Source organism: Crocuta crocuta, unplaced genomic scaffold (assembly GCF_008692635.1).
Source record: "Crocuta crocuta isolate KB4526 unplaced genomic scaffold, BGI_CrCroc_1.0 scaffold619, whole genome shotgun sequence".
NCBI classification, from domain to species: domain Eukaryota; kingdom Metazoa; phylum Chordata; class Mammalia; order Carnivora; family Hyaenidae; genus Crocuta; species Crocuta crocuta.
Window position 1 is genome coordinate 3,660,526 of NW_027533395.1, and position 16,131 is coordinate 3,676,656.

Sequence of the window (16,131 nt, forward strand, 5' to 3'; positions counted from 1 at the left end):
ATGAGATTGTGCACAACTTTCATGCATACTACCATTAAGTAGTATGGTTATGCATTAAGTGTTAAGAATGATTTATTATTATTTGTACTGGTCAGGTAATTGTTAACTTGGAATAATTTGCCTCATTTAATGGATCACCATTAGCTGGTTTCCTTGTGGAAAATATATACTACATAAGGTGCAAAATTGGGCCACTTCCCACCTCCATAGCTTCCTGAAGTCCTGAGGTGTTTTAAACAATCATCAGGCATTTATTAAGCACCTACTACATGCTTGGCTCTGTGTGAAGAATATATGCATGAAATAAGAGAAAGGAAAGACTTGGTTCTTGTCTTTAAGAAACTTGCGCTTACTGGGGCACCAAATGGCTGTGAGACAGTATCTGAACAGGTATCACTCTGGGGGAATATATATGTCAGTACTTCAAGGTGGGTGGGGTTGGGGACTCAAATCCTTCCATTAAGTTTTTTAAAAATTAGTTGATTTTAGAACAGTTTTAGATTTATAAAAAAAATTGCAAAGATAGTAGGAATGAAACCCCACACAATTTTCCTATTTTTGCATCTTAACATTTAGGTTAACTTAGGTATGTTTGTCCTAAGCAATGAACCAGTGTTTGTACATTATTAATGAATAAAGCCCATACTTGGTTCAGATTTCCTTATTTTTTGCCTCAGGTCCTTTTGCTGAGCTGGAATCTAATTCAGGACACCTCATCCCCTTTAGTCATCATGCCTCCTTAGCTCCTCTTGGTTGTGACAATTTTTCAGACTTTTGTCATTTTCAATGACTGACAGTTTTGAGGGGTAACACCCAAGTGTTTCGTAGAATGTGCTCTGGGGGGAAACTCACAAAAGATGCTCTTCTCGGTGGGCTAAGGTTGAAATCTGAATGGAGGGGACACCTGGGTGGCTCAGTTGGTTAAGCATCTGACTCTTGATCTCAGCTTAGGTCATGATCTCATGGTTCATGGGATCGAGCCCCACATTGGGCTCTGTGCTGACAGCACAGAGCCTGCTTGGGATTCTCCCTCTCTCTCTGCCCCTCCCCCACAGGCTCTTTTCTCTCCCTCAAAATAAATAAACGTTAAAAAAAAAAAAAAAAAGAAACATGAGTGGAGGGAAGAGACACATTCACCTTCCCCACAGAGTAGACAGAAGGTTTCAAAGGTCAGCAAAGGGAACTGATGGGGGAGGGCCGAAGAATCAGCTCTGGAGGGTGAGTTGTGGATTGAGCAGAGGTAAGGCTGTGGAAGGAAGCTCGAAAGAGATTTCCCCAAAGACAGAGCCTGTTTCCTACACGATCCTGGTAACCACATTCCTGAGCATGTGGTGGCATTGGGCTGCCTCACACTGAACTTGGCAGAAGTAGTTGTGTCTCCAGGGTGAGCAGGAGAGGAAGTTGCTGGATGGGGCTCAATGCAGGTCACACCAGGCCTGGCATTACCTGTTGGGGGTTCTGGCAGAGCTCAGGGGGACAGGCCACTGAGTGCCTGCCAGTCAATGGCATTAATTAGGAGGCTGACAGAACTGTCAGAAATGCTTGGGACATGACATTAATTTAAAAAAAAAATTTATTTATTTTTGAGAGAGAGAGTAAGTATAGGGGAGGCACAGGGAGAAAAGGAGAGAAAAGATCAAAAGCAGGCTCTGTGCTGACAGCATAGAGCTGGATATGAGCCTTGAACTCATGAGCTGTGAGATCATGATCTAAGCTCAAGTCTAATGCTTAACTGACTGAGCCACCCAAGTGCCCCCACACTGATTTGTTTTTATATTATTTAGTTACACAACAGAAGCAAGTGAGAAAACTAACCAACCTTTACCTTTGAGAATTTGGCTGTGGCTTGGCTAAAATAACAGCCTGTGGACAAGGAAAGGAGGTAAATATTCAGGGTAGACTTGAAGGGACAAGGAGGTCAGAGAAATCTCACTAGAATAAGGTTATTCTGTCCATGCATCCAGGTGTCCAAGCATGCATCCAGTCAGCTAGCCATCATTCTAGCCATCCATTCATTCTCCATCCATTCATCATCCAGTATCCATTCACCCATTCATCCACCCATTATCCATCCATCCATCATCCCCTGTATGTTTAGGCAATGCCAGGCTACATCTTCAGTATACAGTGATCCAGTCCTTATCTGGCCAGTCCAGTGGACTGATTTTCTGATCCCCGAGCCCCTTGTGTCTCCATGGTTACCTTGTTAAACGTCTCTTGCTTGAGTTCCCATCATGTGCCAGTCTTGTAGCAGATCCCAGGGGGGTCATCAATAAGTATAAAGGCAGCTCCACCTCAACACACTGTGCCTATAATTGGAGAGACAGCACCTCCTCTCTGAAAACAGTTTGAAAATACAGGACATAAAAATATTTGATTGCATAGTAGAGGTTTGCACATGGTAAGCAGAACTTGCAGGCTGTAGGAGGTAGAGGATAGACTGTTCAGATTTCAATGGAGAAGTGAGCTTTGAAAGATTCAGAGTGGAATAAGTGAGATACAGGAAGGAAGAGAAATAACATTAATTGAAAATCTGCCATGGCTGTTAATATCCCCATTTTATAAATGGGGACGTGGAGGCACACTGAGAGGTTAAACACCATGCCTAATGCCAGTGGGGGCTGCATTTAAACCCAGATACCCAGACCACAGAGCTCCTGTTTTTTGCCATTACTCTGTCTCTCTGGTCAAGGGTGACTGGGAAGGTTTTGCCTTACCCCTGGCAATTCCTGCCCTTTTAGCAATCATTGGAAGGCCCTGCAGCTACACATCAGGTGCTGAATAATGTTTGTTCCCCTGTGAACTAAGTTGAGATTTCTGAGTTGTTTTTGATCTGACCAATCTGTAGCATCCATTTCCTAATACCTCCCCCTTTTTGTAGCAAAGAAAAAAATGAGGTGGGGTGGGAATATTTGGGATATTATTTCTCTTGCTCTCTGAGAAAAAGCAGGGTCATTTATGTAAAAGACTGTCATCCTGAGTTCACTGCAAAATCCGTGAAAGTTTTTCTAAGATATCTGCCATGACACAGGTGCCCTGGTTTCACGGGTAGTAAACCACATCTTCTAGACATTATTTTACTGGCTGGTGGCCAGATTTTCTCTCTGTCTGGTTCCTCTGGCCAGGTCCCTGCCAACAGGGGTCTCTGAGGAATTCCATGTTGTCCCAGAGTGGTTTAAGTGGCCCTGCCAAGTGATGCCATCCTGGGGCCAGGAACCCCTTGAGATCCCTCTGGACTTTCTCTAGCCTTCAGGGCAAGCCCAATCTGACCCCAGAAAGGAGCTAGTGTCTCCGCTACATGTGCGACTTAAAATAATAGCAGTCGTCTTAGCAAGAAGAGACAAATAAATCACTAGAAAGGGTTCTCCACAGGTCAGCAGGTTTGGGATTCAGATACATTAATATGGAAGATTGCTTTTCCTTCTGATTGGCGGGCAGAGGGTGGATGGGGGTACAAGGGCTTAGGCTTCCTGGTCTGAACAGAAGGGGAGGCTTGGGCTCTGTGCCTGCAGCCACCACTCTTGGAGTCCTGAAGTCCGTCATACACTCAACGTGGAGACCCCGCTACTCCTCATTAGCTCACTGGAAGAGGCTTCCTCTTACTTGGCTCTCAGGATGCCTGCCCTGCTGGACTTACCCTCTTCCCTCTGCCTTTGCTTGGGTTTGTCCCTTCTGCTATGGCCATTCTGTCCTGTAAGCTCACCCCTTCCCAGGTGTCCATCCAGGTGCCCTCATCTTGTTGGGTGAGCATCTATACTTCCTGCTCCAACCCTCAGTGATGGACATTCGCAGCATGCTACTTAGTGGGTTTGGTGGCTGCCCTGTTTTTCAGCTAGTTTGTCCTTCCCTGAGGAGAGGGAACATATCCTCCGTAGGATATGGGCATGGGCTCTGGGGTTAGACCTGCCTTGGACTTCTAGGACGGTTCTTTCTGTCTTGAGGAGGGATTCCGTGGGCACAGAGCAAGGGCTTTGGATTCTGAATTTAGACAGCTCTGAGTTTAAATCTTAGTCTGTCACTTTCCACTTTAGGAACACGGAGGGGGCAGTTAGCTTGTCTAAGGCTCCTTTTCCTTCCATATAAAGGGAATAACTACAGTGATTAATCAGGTAGTTATGAGGAGCTGCATTAAGTAATACAGCGCCTGGCACAGAGTATGAGGCTCAGGAGGAAAGGCAGGCAGTCTCTGATCACCCAGGTTCCTCCTGCCTGCCCTGGGCACTGACACGGTGATGCTCGAACCAATCAGTACAACTGACTGATGTACCCACACACCTGGGTACAGGAATCTCCCCCTTGAAAGAACTAAGAGTCTTTGTATGACATGGGGCTGATGGGCTTCCTGCTCACACAGCTGCCTTTTGTCTTCCAAATTCTCCTTCCTGGTTTCTGCACAGTAGAGGCGCTCGGATTTTCACATAGTACCTTACAAAGTTCTCAGGCATGTCAACAAGACTGCAGGGAACGGATTAGTGATAAGAAAGAGCAAAAGGTTTGCAGTTAGGGGCCTTCAGCGCTTTGTACCCTGGCCAGAGACCTTTTTCTAGTGCGCCTTGTGTTTGGAACCAAGCGGAGAGGCTGGGGGTCAGGCCCCAACCGTCCCAGTGTGGCAGCCAGGCTTGGCCACGTGGAAGCTGTATGAGCTCGGGCCAGGTGCCACGTGTTGTCACACGTGTGCGATCACAGCCACACCCACAGTGCTGGCTTAATGTGGTGCCTGCCCAGAGGGCGCTGCAGATAGGAATGCATCCAGGTCCTTAACAAATGCCATCTGGCTACTCCCTTCACTATGGCTCCTGGAACTGGGACCTCCTCCTCCTAGGTTCGCTCCCACTTTACCTCACCAAGGAACCCTACCCAAAGCCATCTGTGCCTCCACGAGCTTGCAGTGCAGAAATCCAGGTCCCCTGCTCTGTAACTCACACAAGTGAGCCTTCCCTCAGGCCCCCGCAGGTCTCCTCAGGATAAGCCCCCCACCGGCCACCTGCCGGTGGGCTCCTTCAGAGGGAGGGGCTGGGGTGTGGGAGAAGGGGAAGAAAGATCATTCCATTAGAATGCCAACAGCTTCGCCTGCCATCTGGCAGCTCAAACAACACCCCTTATTGAAGAAATGCATTAGTTTGTGGGCTTTCTGGAAGAAAGGAGACTCCACAGGCTGTGGCCACAGGGATAATGGTGCCCATTCGCTGAGCGTGCACACAACCACACCCCCTCCGAGTGACTGGGTGTCAGCACAGCTCCATGTGGCCAATGCTGCCGTCCTTCCTGGTCTTCCAGTGAGGGAGCTGGAGCTCAGGGAGGTTAAGCACCTGGCCAGGGTCATACAAGCAGCCAGTGGTGAGGCAGGATTTGGGCCCTGGCAGCCAGACCCTTTACAACAGTATTCCGCTGCCCTGCTTTCAGGATGGTCCCCCATGCCCTCGTTTTTCAGGAAGGGAAATCCTAGTTCTGAGAGGAAAAGACACCAAAGACGCTAGTTGCCCAGTTTGTAGCTTGGCCTGCTTCTGCTTCAGAATCAGAACGATCCGCCTGAGTCCAAAAGGCCCCAGGGAGACAGAGCGGGGTCAACGGCCCAGTTCCAGGCTGTCCCCGGCAGGGCCTGCAGGCAGACGCCAACCCTGGCCGCCCAGGCTGCCGTGGCGGAAGATGAAGGGGACGAGGCGCAGGGCCAGCCTCGAGCCCGGGCATCCCGCCAGAGCTGCCAACACCCAGTTGCATTTTGTCCTCTGCTCCCGTTGCCTGATTTAATAAAACCTTAAATAATAATGGGGAGGGGGGAAGGGGGGAGGATGCTGGTGAGGGAGAAACAACGAGCCAAGAGTCTGTGTAACAATCTCATCAAACCTGGCATTTTCTCTTTTCTGTTTGAGAAGCAATTTCTCCTCTGATGTAAACATTTTTTTTTTTTTTTAAATGATGATTCTGGGCTGAGCGACCCCAGAGGCTGGGGCTCTGTGCTTTCCTCCAGCTCCCTCTGGTCCTCAGATGCCGGCAGAATGGGGCCTGTAACCATGGCAATCCTCTAATGTTCTCCTTCCGTAAACCATAAACATAGGGGGAGTCTCCAACATGGCTTCTTCAAGGAGAAAACAAAGCTTTCCCTGACTGGGGCAGGGCAGGGTGGTGGGGAGAGGGGCGGAGAGGAGATGACAAGAGACTTAACATTTTTTTTTCTCATTATAGAGATGAATTGCCTCAAAATTGGCTCAGTGCAGACCATGGTTTCAGTAATTAAACAAGACACAGCCGGGGCCAGGCACAAAACATGTGTGTGCTCCTTAAATATTCGTTAAAGGCACGATGGGACAGAGGCAGGGAGAGGGGTGTGTGGGGGGAAGGATTTGGGGAGCAGTGAGGAATGTTGGGCATAATGTGTCACATTACGAAAGGATATAAAAATGCTGCTGACCTATCTAATGGACTCTGTGGAAGAGCTAGGTGCTGTATGGATCGTCCTGCTGGAGGGAGGCTGGTGCCTCACCTGCCTTGCGTCCTCAGTGCTGGGCACATGATCTCTAGGAGGTCTACATCAGGAAGTATTTGTTGAAAAAATGGAAGAACGAGTGGACCTAATTGTATTGAGGATGTAAGTATAATTAAAACTATGAATTCTTACTCCAAATTTATACTCATGAAAACACACATCTCACATGTCATTTCAGGCTGCTCTAGACTCCCTCATGGCCATCCTGAGACTCCACAGGGAGAAATCCTGGCCATGTTAACCTCTAGGTGTCCTTGAGCATTTGTTAGGTTGAACCCTCAGTGAGAGAAGGGTCTACTGGGCTGCCTTGGTTTCCCCAATGTAACGTAGAACAGGTGGGTCTGAAGAGACAATTCAACTTTAAATTTCTAAGTTTTAGGAAGATAAAAAGGGCTCATCCAAATGCTTTGGAGCCCAGGGGCCTTAAGAGAAATTCCACTCCAGATACCTGCATGCAGAGAGAGAATCCCTCTCCCAGGAAAGGTTTCAGAGTGTGGAAGTCTGTCTTGACCGGAAGTCTCTCGGCATTTCTCTTGTCCTCAGGATTGCCACATTTTCTCCCTCCTTGTTTTACATGGGTTGGTGTTACAAGTTGGTCCTGTTGATTTTCCATGATCACAAGCCATGGACCTGTCTACCTCTGTTCTGAGGTGAGAACTGCCCCCTCTGAAGTCAGAGAACTATGTCTTATTCATCTTGTGTCCCCCAGGGCTTCACAACATGGGGGTCCTGATACAGGCTTGGATTAGGTGAGCTCTCGAATCCTCTAGAGCACTATCGTGCTAGGAATCCAGCACCCTCTGTGTCTTTAGTATCCAGGATTATGGAAACAGTTTACAATACAAAAGATTACAACATTATACATCACCACTGATCTTGAATTTCTTGCCCTTGGCTTGAGAGTCAAGGGTTCTTTCCTTTTTTACCCATCAAAAGCATCCTTGTACCTAAAATGTTCCTTTCCCCAAAAAGTATTCCTCAGCTGGCACTGGCAGAATGTGTTACTTCCTCCCCTGTTCCCAAGCTCTTTGCTTCACATTCAAATGTCACCTTTTTAGGGATTCACTTGTTTCCTTTATTGTAAATTCCTGGAGGGTGGAGACTGGATCCAATTCAACTTGGTATCCCATAGTGCTTTGCATGTAGCAGAAACTCAGCAAATGAGGGACTTGGTGAATATCAAGAAAGCAGATAGTTTTTTTATTATGAGGGATGGGCTTACCCCTCCCTAGATCCATGCCCTGTGCTGTGTCACTTTGCTGTTCCTCTCACAAAGGTGGATAGCTTGTCCCTGCCCTTCGACATGAGGTCTGGCCATTGGATGTGCTTTGCCAAGGAGATGCTAAGAGACATGAAGGAAGTGGAGGCTTGGGATGTGCTGGTGCAATAGAGTTGCCCTCTTGTGCTTTTACCATCACCTGACTCACCCCTGGCCCCAAGATGAGGATGAGAAACACTCGATGAGAAACACACGGAGCAGAGCTGCCCAGCCAATCTGCAAACCTGTGAGTGAAAAGTAAATGCTTATTGTTGCCACTGCAATTTGAACGGTGTTTGTCATGCAGCAATAGCTTTATAATACCATTGTTGACCTAAAATGTGGGCTGAGAAACATAGAAGGCCTTGAGGTACTAGTTGTTTTTAAGGGATGGCATGGAGTTTTTAGAAAAAAAGGGAACGTGGAGGAGTGACTTGACGAACTCGTTGGTTATACCCCAATGGAAGACTGAAGGGAGGAGGAGGAGGTGTAGAATTTCCCCTGAACATCTTCCTGTCTAAGCCAAGACTGTTGTTGTTAAAACCTGAATGATGACGACTTTGGCGGGTGAAAAAAAAGAAACTGGGCTTTGAAAAGCGACCCATTTCCCCCATAGTTACAAAAGGTGTTGTTTATCATTGCCAACTTCTGTGAGTAACTCTGCAGCCTAAAATAATGTCTCTGTGTGTGCATGAGGGTGTGTGGATTTCAGACAAAGTCTGGCTTAGATGCCTTTTAGAAAATTGGACTTCTCCATCATTCTGTCATGGGGTTCCCTGGCCAGCTCATTGCATTACTGGTGGCATAAGGGATGGGACACAAGAGGTGAGGGACCCTAATTCAGTTTCCACCTTGCCTGTGGCTTGAGGGTTTTCACACAGTGCGCTTTCTTCAAAATCCAGAGTTTCCAAAGCATAGCTACAGCCAAATTTCTCACCCCAGTTCCAAGCCATGGCAAGACTTCAGGGAATGGAGTCTGGTGTTGGAGATAGGGATTGGGGCACAAAAGTCATCCCGCAGAGCTTTATGGTGACCTACAGCTGGGACAGTAGTTTTCACTTAATAAACCTCTACTATGTGCCAAGTACTGCTAGGCACCCAAGCAGCCTTTTGCTCCCTGCTTTCTTGGAGATTATGATCCAGAGGGAAGACAGACATTGATAAATATTCATACAAATAAGTGTAAATCTATAAACATGACAGGTGCTACACAAAGGAGCTACTTGGGGTATGAAAGCTAATAATAGAAGTTATTGGCTTTGGAACATCAGAGCTGGGAGATGATTTCTGAAACAGCTTAAAAATCTTTGTATCACCAGGGCCCTTAGCTACTCTATATGAAGACTGTGCAAATTTGGAAAGGACGCCCCAGCTCCCAGAAGCCCTTGTGTGATGCGTGGCCTGAAGAAGTGTGCATGGTGGTCCTGCTGCTCAGATCCCCATTCTTCTGTTTGTCCTCAACCCACAGCCATGCTCCCATAGCTTGGAGATGCAGGTCCGGACCTGCCTCCCTGTGGCATGTTAGCCCCATGTGTTAGGTGCCTGTAGTGGAGTTCTATCCCAAGTTCAGGTAATAAAAGATAATGTTGTAAGAGCATCACCTTCTCTGGTACTGAACTTGAAGCTTTTCCATTCTGACTGTAACAGATCTGGCCTTCTCATGAGTGGAAAACATACTTTATGTAGTCTGATCCAGGCTATTGCTCATTTCTTTTATTCCAACCCTGGCCAAATGGATGCTGGGAAGTATGGGGAGCTCTCTCAAAGGATCAGGGTACAGGAGTTTTCAGACCTGCATGGTTTTCGCAGTGATGCCACTTGCCTACCTGATCATGGCTCACCTTGCTGGCACTCAAGGAGGGGTGGGGCAGAGGCTAGTAGAGTTCTCAGGCTCTGGAATCAGCAGACATCCTGACTTGGCCTCCCCCTCCCCTTAGCTCTTCCTACCAGGGGCATCCTATGTCTCTGCTGTGTCCTCCATCTGGCTCCAGCCCAGCTGGCCCATTCCCAGCCTTTGAAGCCTTTCACCTCTGCCTCAGTAGGCCCACAGAAGGCCAAAAAACTCTTGAGTTGGAGTCCATACCACACTCAAATTGAGAGAGGAGGCTTTGGAAGGCAGCACACAGCAGGACTTCCCTCAGCTCAGAGAGAATGAGCCTGTTTTCTACAGGGTTCCCTGCACAGTGTTCTCTTACCAGCATCCCAACACAAGCCCACTCTATCCATGGCATTGCTTTCAAGGTCCTAACATGGTTCGTGTCTAACATGCAATGGTCTCCTGACCTGGCTTCCTGCTTCTAATCTCCTCCTCCTAACCCAGCCTTCTGCACTGCTATTGTTTTCGTTATCATAAAACAAAGCTCTGGTTATAACATCTTGTGCTCAAAAACTTTCAGTGGCTCTCCATTGCCTCCTAATTAAAACCAAACTCTTCAACATGGCAGCTAAGAAGGTCTCTACTCCTGGCCCCAACTCACCTCACCGACTTTGCCTCAATTCACTGGCCCTGCAGTCTTGGTGCTGGACCCGTGAGCACCTGTTATTTCCTGAACACACCGGAAGCTTTCATACAGCTGTACTTTTACTCTCCCTGTTTGTCTCATTTAGGGTTCCCTTTATTGGTGCTGGCTAGAGAACTTCTTCTTTCCATTCACAGCCCAATTCAAATGCTGTCTTTATTAAGAAGTCTTCTGTAAATACCCCTGTAGGAATAAGCATATTGTTTTTGTTTGTAGCCGATATCACTGCATTTATTTGCTTAGCTGGTTTTCTTTCTAGGTTGAAAAGCTTGATACCTTGAGGTCTAGGAAAGGCTCTTGGTCATTTGTATTAATGTGCTTGGTGATTTGTAGTGTCTTTCTACAGGGGGTCCTCCATAAATATTTATTGCTGTCAAATCCATAGGCAAGAGAAGGTGTTGTCTTTGCCCTGGAGGTACTGATGGTCTGGATGAGGAAACAACACAGAAGCATAAAATGTCATGAAAACAATGCTGAAAAATGAGTCAGCAGTGGTAGGAATGTAAAACAGTACAGCCACTATGGAGAACAGCCTGGCATTTCCTCAAAAAATTAAACATAGAATTATCATATGGATATATATCCAAAAGAACTGAAAGCAGAAACTTGAACTTTGTCTTATACCCATGTTCACAGCATGATTCATAATAGCCAAAAGGTGGAGGCCAGTCAGGCAGGTGTCCATCTGTGGATGAATGCAAAACCAAAATGTGGTATATGCTTACAGTGTAATATAGTCAGTTTTTAAAAGAAGGAAATTCTGATATACACTACAAGCTATATGCATCTTAAAGACTTTATGCTAAGTGAAATAAGCTAGTCACATAAGGAGAAATATTCCATGATTCCACTTATATGATGTACCTGGAGTTGTCTAACTAATAGAAACAGAAAGCAGGTTGGTGGTCACCAGAGGCTGGAGGAAGGAGAAATGAGGAGGGGCTAGAGGGAGAGTTAGTGTTTAATGGGGAGAGAATTTCAGTTTGAGAAGATGAAAAAGTTCTGGAGATGGATGGTGGTGATGGTTACACAACAGTATAAATGTACTTAATGCCCCTGAACTGTACACTTAAAAGTGGTTAAATAGGCTCTTTCCATGTTTTGGCTATTGTTGCGAGTGCTGCTATGAACACTGGGGTACATGTGCCCCTATGCATCAGCACTCCTGTATCCCTTGGGTAAATTCCTAGCAGTGCTATTGCTGAGTCATAGGGGAGTTCTGTTGTTAATTTTTTGAGGAAACTCCACACTGTTTTCCAGAGGGGCTGCACCAGTTTACATTCCCACCAACAAAATAAGTCAGGCAGAGAAGGACAGTTACCATATGTTTGCACGTATAGGAGGATTAGGAGGAACTTAACGGAGGACCGTGGGGGTGAAGAAGGGAGGAAGTAGGGGGGAGAGGGAGGGAGGCAAACCATGAGAGACTCTTGAATGTTGAGAACAAACTGAGGTCTGAAGGGTATGGGGGGGAGGGGTAGGGGGGTGATGGACATGGAGGAGGGCACTTATGGGGATGAGCACTGGGTGTTATATGGAAACCAACTTGACAATAAACTATTTTTAAAAAGTGGTTAAATAGGTACATTTTATGTTATGCATATTTCACCACAATAAAAACGGAAACAACAGAAAGAATCAGCAAGTACAAATAATAGTACAAATTGTTTGTAGGCTCAATCGTCTTTGGTTGTGAGTGCTGAGGTGGGTTTCAAAGGTAGAGGGTGGGGGTTCTAGCAGACATGCTATGAGTTTTGGGGGGAAGTGAATGAGGGATCTTCTGGAGGCATGCCTGCCTCGGCAGGAGGTTCCCTGTGTGAGTCCTACAGACTGACTGCTAAGGACCCTTTAGCTCAAGTCCTCTGTCTTTCAGATAGGTCTGGTCAATGGGAGGGGCAAGCAGGTGATAGGCGGGCAAGAGAATGAAGTCAGGGACCCTCTTCCTGTCTGTTTGGCAATGGCTCTGGTCCTCTTCTGCCACCACATCTGAGTACTAGGCAGCAAATGTGAGGAAGAGAAGGAAAAAGAAGGCTTACTGGAAATTTCCCACACCCTTCTGCTACATTTCCTGTGGTAAGAGCCCAGCTGCCTGAGGAGACCAGCTGCATAAGTAGTCTTTACTCCTGGAGACAGAGTGTGGGAATAAATCCCAGGGTTGTTTCTAAGGAAGAAGGGGGAATGGATACAGGCAGTGCACTGGCTGGCTCTGCCATGGGGCTGATTAACGACCCTTTGGGACTGGGACACCTGTGCCTTCTTTCTTCTCCCAGTAACAAGTATATGAAGCGTTGGTCTTTGGCTGACTAGGCCCCTTCCCTGTGTTGAGGGTAGAGCAAGAGGCCATGTGCCCAGTATCACAGGGAGATGGTAAAGAACCAGAGTAGAACCAAGCATAGACGTCTTAGATCAGGAAGCTAAAAGTGCCATTTCAAAATTGCCCCTCTCACCAGTTCTCTTAGTTATGATGGGATATGGGTTGCTATAGCAATGGGAAGGTGAGGGAGGGGGTTGTGAGTGCTGAGGCTGCTTTCACCTACACGCAAAACTTTGCAAAAGTTTCCCCCAAGGAGCAGGACTTGGCATAAGGCAAAGCCGGACCCCAGATGTCAGAGCGCTTCAAAAGATTCCCAGGTTTCTGTCCACCAAATAAGTCTTGCAAGAAGCCAGTGCTGTAAACTGGGGAGTCAGCAACATTCCAGGAGGAAGGATGATTCTGTGCAAATCCTAAAACACTGGAACAAGCCAAAAAAGCACTCTAGCTTTGGGCTTGTTTGTAGGGGCAAGGAGAGGGGTAGTCAGGCAATGTCAGAGTCAGACAGAGTCAGGAAATGGCTCTGTCCCCTCGGTACAAATGGACAGTGGTGGTGTGGAGCCCAGGCTTTGCTACTTCCTGGGGTTGGATCCTTGCACTATCACTTCTTCGTTGCATGGCCTTGGAGCATTCCTTTTACTTCCCAAGCCTCTGATTCCTCACCTGTACAATGTGGACCAGTTCCTGGGAGGATTCAGGAGGGAATGCACGCAGCAAGCTTAGCCCAGTGTTGGGCATATGGCATGAGTTCCACAGTTAATTACCTTAACTGGCATTTCCAGGCATCGAGTGTCTGGGTACTTCAGCGTAGAGAGAGTTACTGTCTTGTTTTTTGGAAATCAAGAAGTGACCCAGGAGTGAGGAAAGGGTGGGAGTGGAGGGGGGGCGTTGTGGCAAAAGCAGGTAAGGAGCCCCAGCTTTTTTGCTCCTGAATTATTCATGGAAACAGGCTTTGAATAATTGGAGGCCATTTTTCATTATCATCATTACCCAGAGAAATGACTCTGTAGCTAAATTCTGAGGCGGGGAAGTACATTTGATTCCGTTTAGATTGCTTTCTTAAAAACTGCTTAGGATAGCCCCAAGCCAGCACCTCATTTTGGGAGGTGTGAATCCAAGGGCAAATAATCCCACCTTGTCAATTACTTCCCAAAATGAAAAAGGAGAGGAGAGAGGGAGGGAGGATTGAGGGGAAAGCAGGAGGGAAAAGGGCTGTGGGGCTCCAGAAGGGCCTTGGGCCTGATAGATATGGGGTCAGCCTGACAGAGTAGTTCAGGTCTTGCCATCTATCCCAATCCCCACATCTGTCCCCCCCCCCAATATTTTATCCCCATCCAGGCACAGGGTACTGAAAAAGGGTAGACTCCACGCTACCACTGGGTCACCTTGGGTAAGCCCTGTTCATGTCTATATGCCTCTGTTTCTCTTTCCAAGAAATGAGACAGAGAATGTGTCTTTTGCAGAATTATTATGAGGACTGAATGAGATGATGAACACAATTTTCCCAGCACTGTGCATTGACCTAAAGGAGACTTAAAAGTTGTTAGAAAACCTGTTCCCCAGCTGCTACCTCCTTTAGAGATCCCATCCTAGGGGTTAAGTATTGCCCCTTTTCAATATTAATATTGAATGTAAGTATTACCTTACAGGATGCCCCTGTAAGGTAAGAGGTTATGCCTTTAATCATAATAAATTAGTTATCTCTGGGACTTGAAGGAGGCCACTGGTTCTTCTGTGTGTTGTTGGGCAGTAGAGGAAGTGGAGGTAGGGAGGCAAAAGAGGTTGAGGAAAGGGGGAGAAAGTCACTTCAAACGGAGGCAGGGATAACCCTGCAGCTTGACAGTTTTCTCAAAGAACAGTCTGAAGACGCTCATGTGTTTTCACGCAGGTATACCCATGTACCCACACACATGATCAGGCACATGCATGCACACACACCCATGCATGCACATTCTTGCCCAGTCTGGGTGTTTTATGAAGCCTTCTTGGACCACCTATCTCCACCCCCTGCTCCAGGACTCCTGACCCAGCTCAAAGCAGACATATTTGCATGTGGCAGATGAGGGGTAGGCAGAGGTATCACATGTTGGTTTCAGGAACCCACTGTAAGGCAGCTGGCACATGGCTTTGGTTGTGATTTCATTCTTGTCCGGGAGGTTTATTGGGAATTACTTCTGTCTGTCTGAGTTAGTAGTTCTTGGGGCAGAGAATACCTCTTCTCTGCCATGCCCCCTCTATCCCACCCACGGTCAAGCCCAGGGCTCTGATGTCATCAGTCTACAATACTCCACAGGTTGTTGATTGCTTGATTCATGAAAGCAGATACCACCCACTGACATCTTTTGAACCTGGCTGAGCATTCATCCTGGGGACCCTCTGAGTGAAGAGAGCCCAGTGCTGAGAACAAATGGATCAAATTTGACAAAGAAAGCAGGCACCCGCTTTCACCCCACTTCCAGAAGGAGCCCTACTGTGGGGATCCTTTTCTATACCAATTCTCTCCATTCCATTCCATGTGATAGCTTCATTTCTAGGTTCTCTAGCCNCATGTATTGAGTGGCACAAATGCCAGCCTCTTGGTATTTCTGTGTACCACTGAGATGTGTTAAAAGAGTTCTGTGGTCAAATAGGCCTAAGGAGCACTTTAGCATAATAAAGGCTCTGAGAAGTACTAAAGCAAAGAAGCAGAATTAACTTTGTGAAATCTAGTGTTTTCCACACCTATTTCACAAAATTCTCACCCCTTTTTCTTTTCTTTCTTGCATAGTCAGTATTAAAATCCTACAAAAGAATTTTTATGTGTTGGCTTGGGCAAAGGCTGGAGATGTAGCAAAGATTAGCTTTGGAGAAACTTGTGGGATTTCCACATTTGGGATTTTCCTAAGACTTCTACATTGGAATCTCTGGTTATAGACTTTAAATTTTTTTTTTTAATGTTTTATTTATTTTTAGGAGAGAGAGAGAGACAGCGTGAGCAGGGGAGGGTCAGAGAGAGAGGGAGTCACAGGCTGAAACAGGCTCCAGGCTCTGAGCTGGCAGTCAGCACAGAGCCCGATGCGGGGCTCGAACCCACGAACTGTGAGATCATGACCTAAGCGAAAGTCGGATGCTTTGGTTATAGACTTTAAAAGGTAGGTCTGAGTTCTGGGAAGTGAGGAGGGAGAAGGAAGGAACCTTCTTCCTTAGGGAGAGGATGGGAGAAGCTGTCCTAGAGGATTTCCAGGTATCCAAAGCCTGCTCTGGCATTACGAGTAGGGCAGGGTGTCCGAAGCTGTGTGGGAAGAGGGTGTCCATAGGTGGCTTTAGGGAGCCCATAAATCCCGGGAAATGATCTGAGGGTTCACCTAATAAAGAGTAGAGCCCTCCAGAGGGTCTAACACTCAGAAATTTAGGAACCACTGGCTCAGAGAAAGCCAAGCTTCAAAGAAATCCAGAAGGCTAAGCTGATCAAATTCAGCATGAGTTGCCAACAGGCTGCTTGCTCTGAAGCTGAGAAACCACAGAAGGGAAGTGAGTCCGCAGAGGAGACAAGCCCCTGTACTCTGTCCTGGCTGAGCTA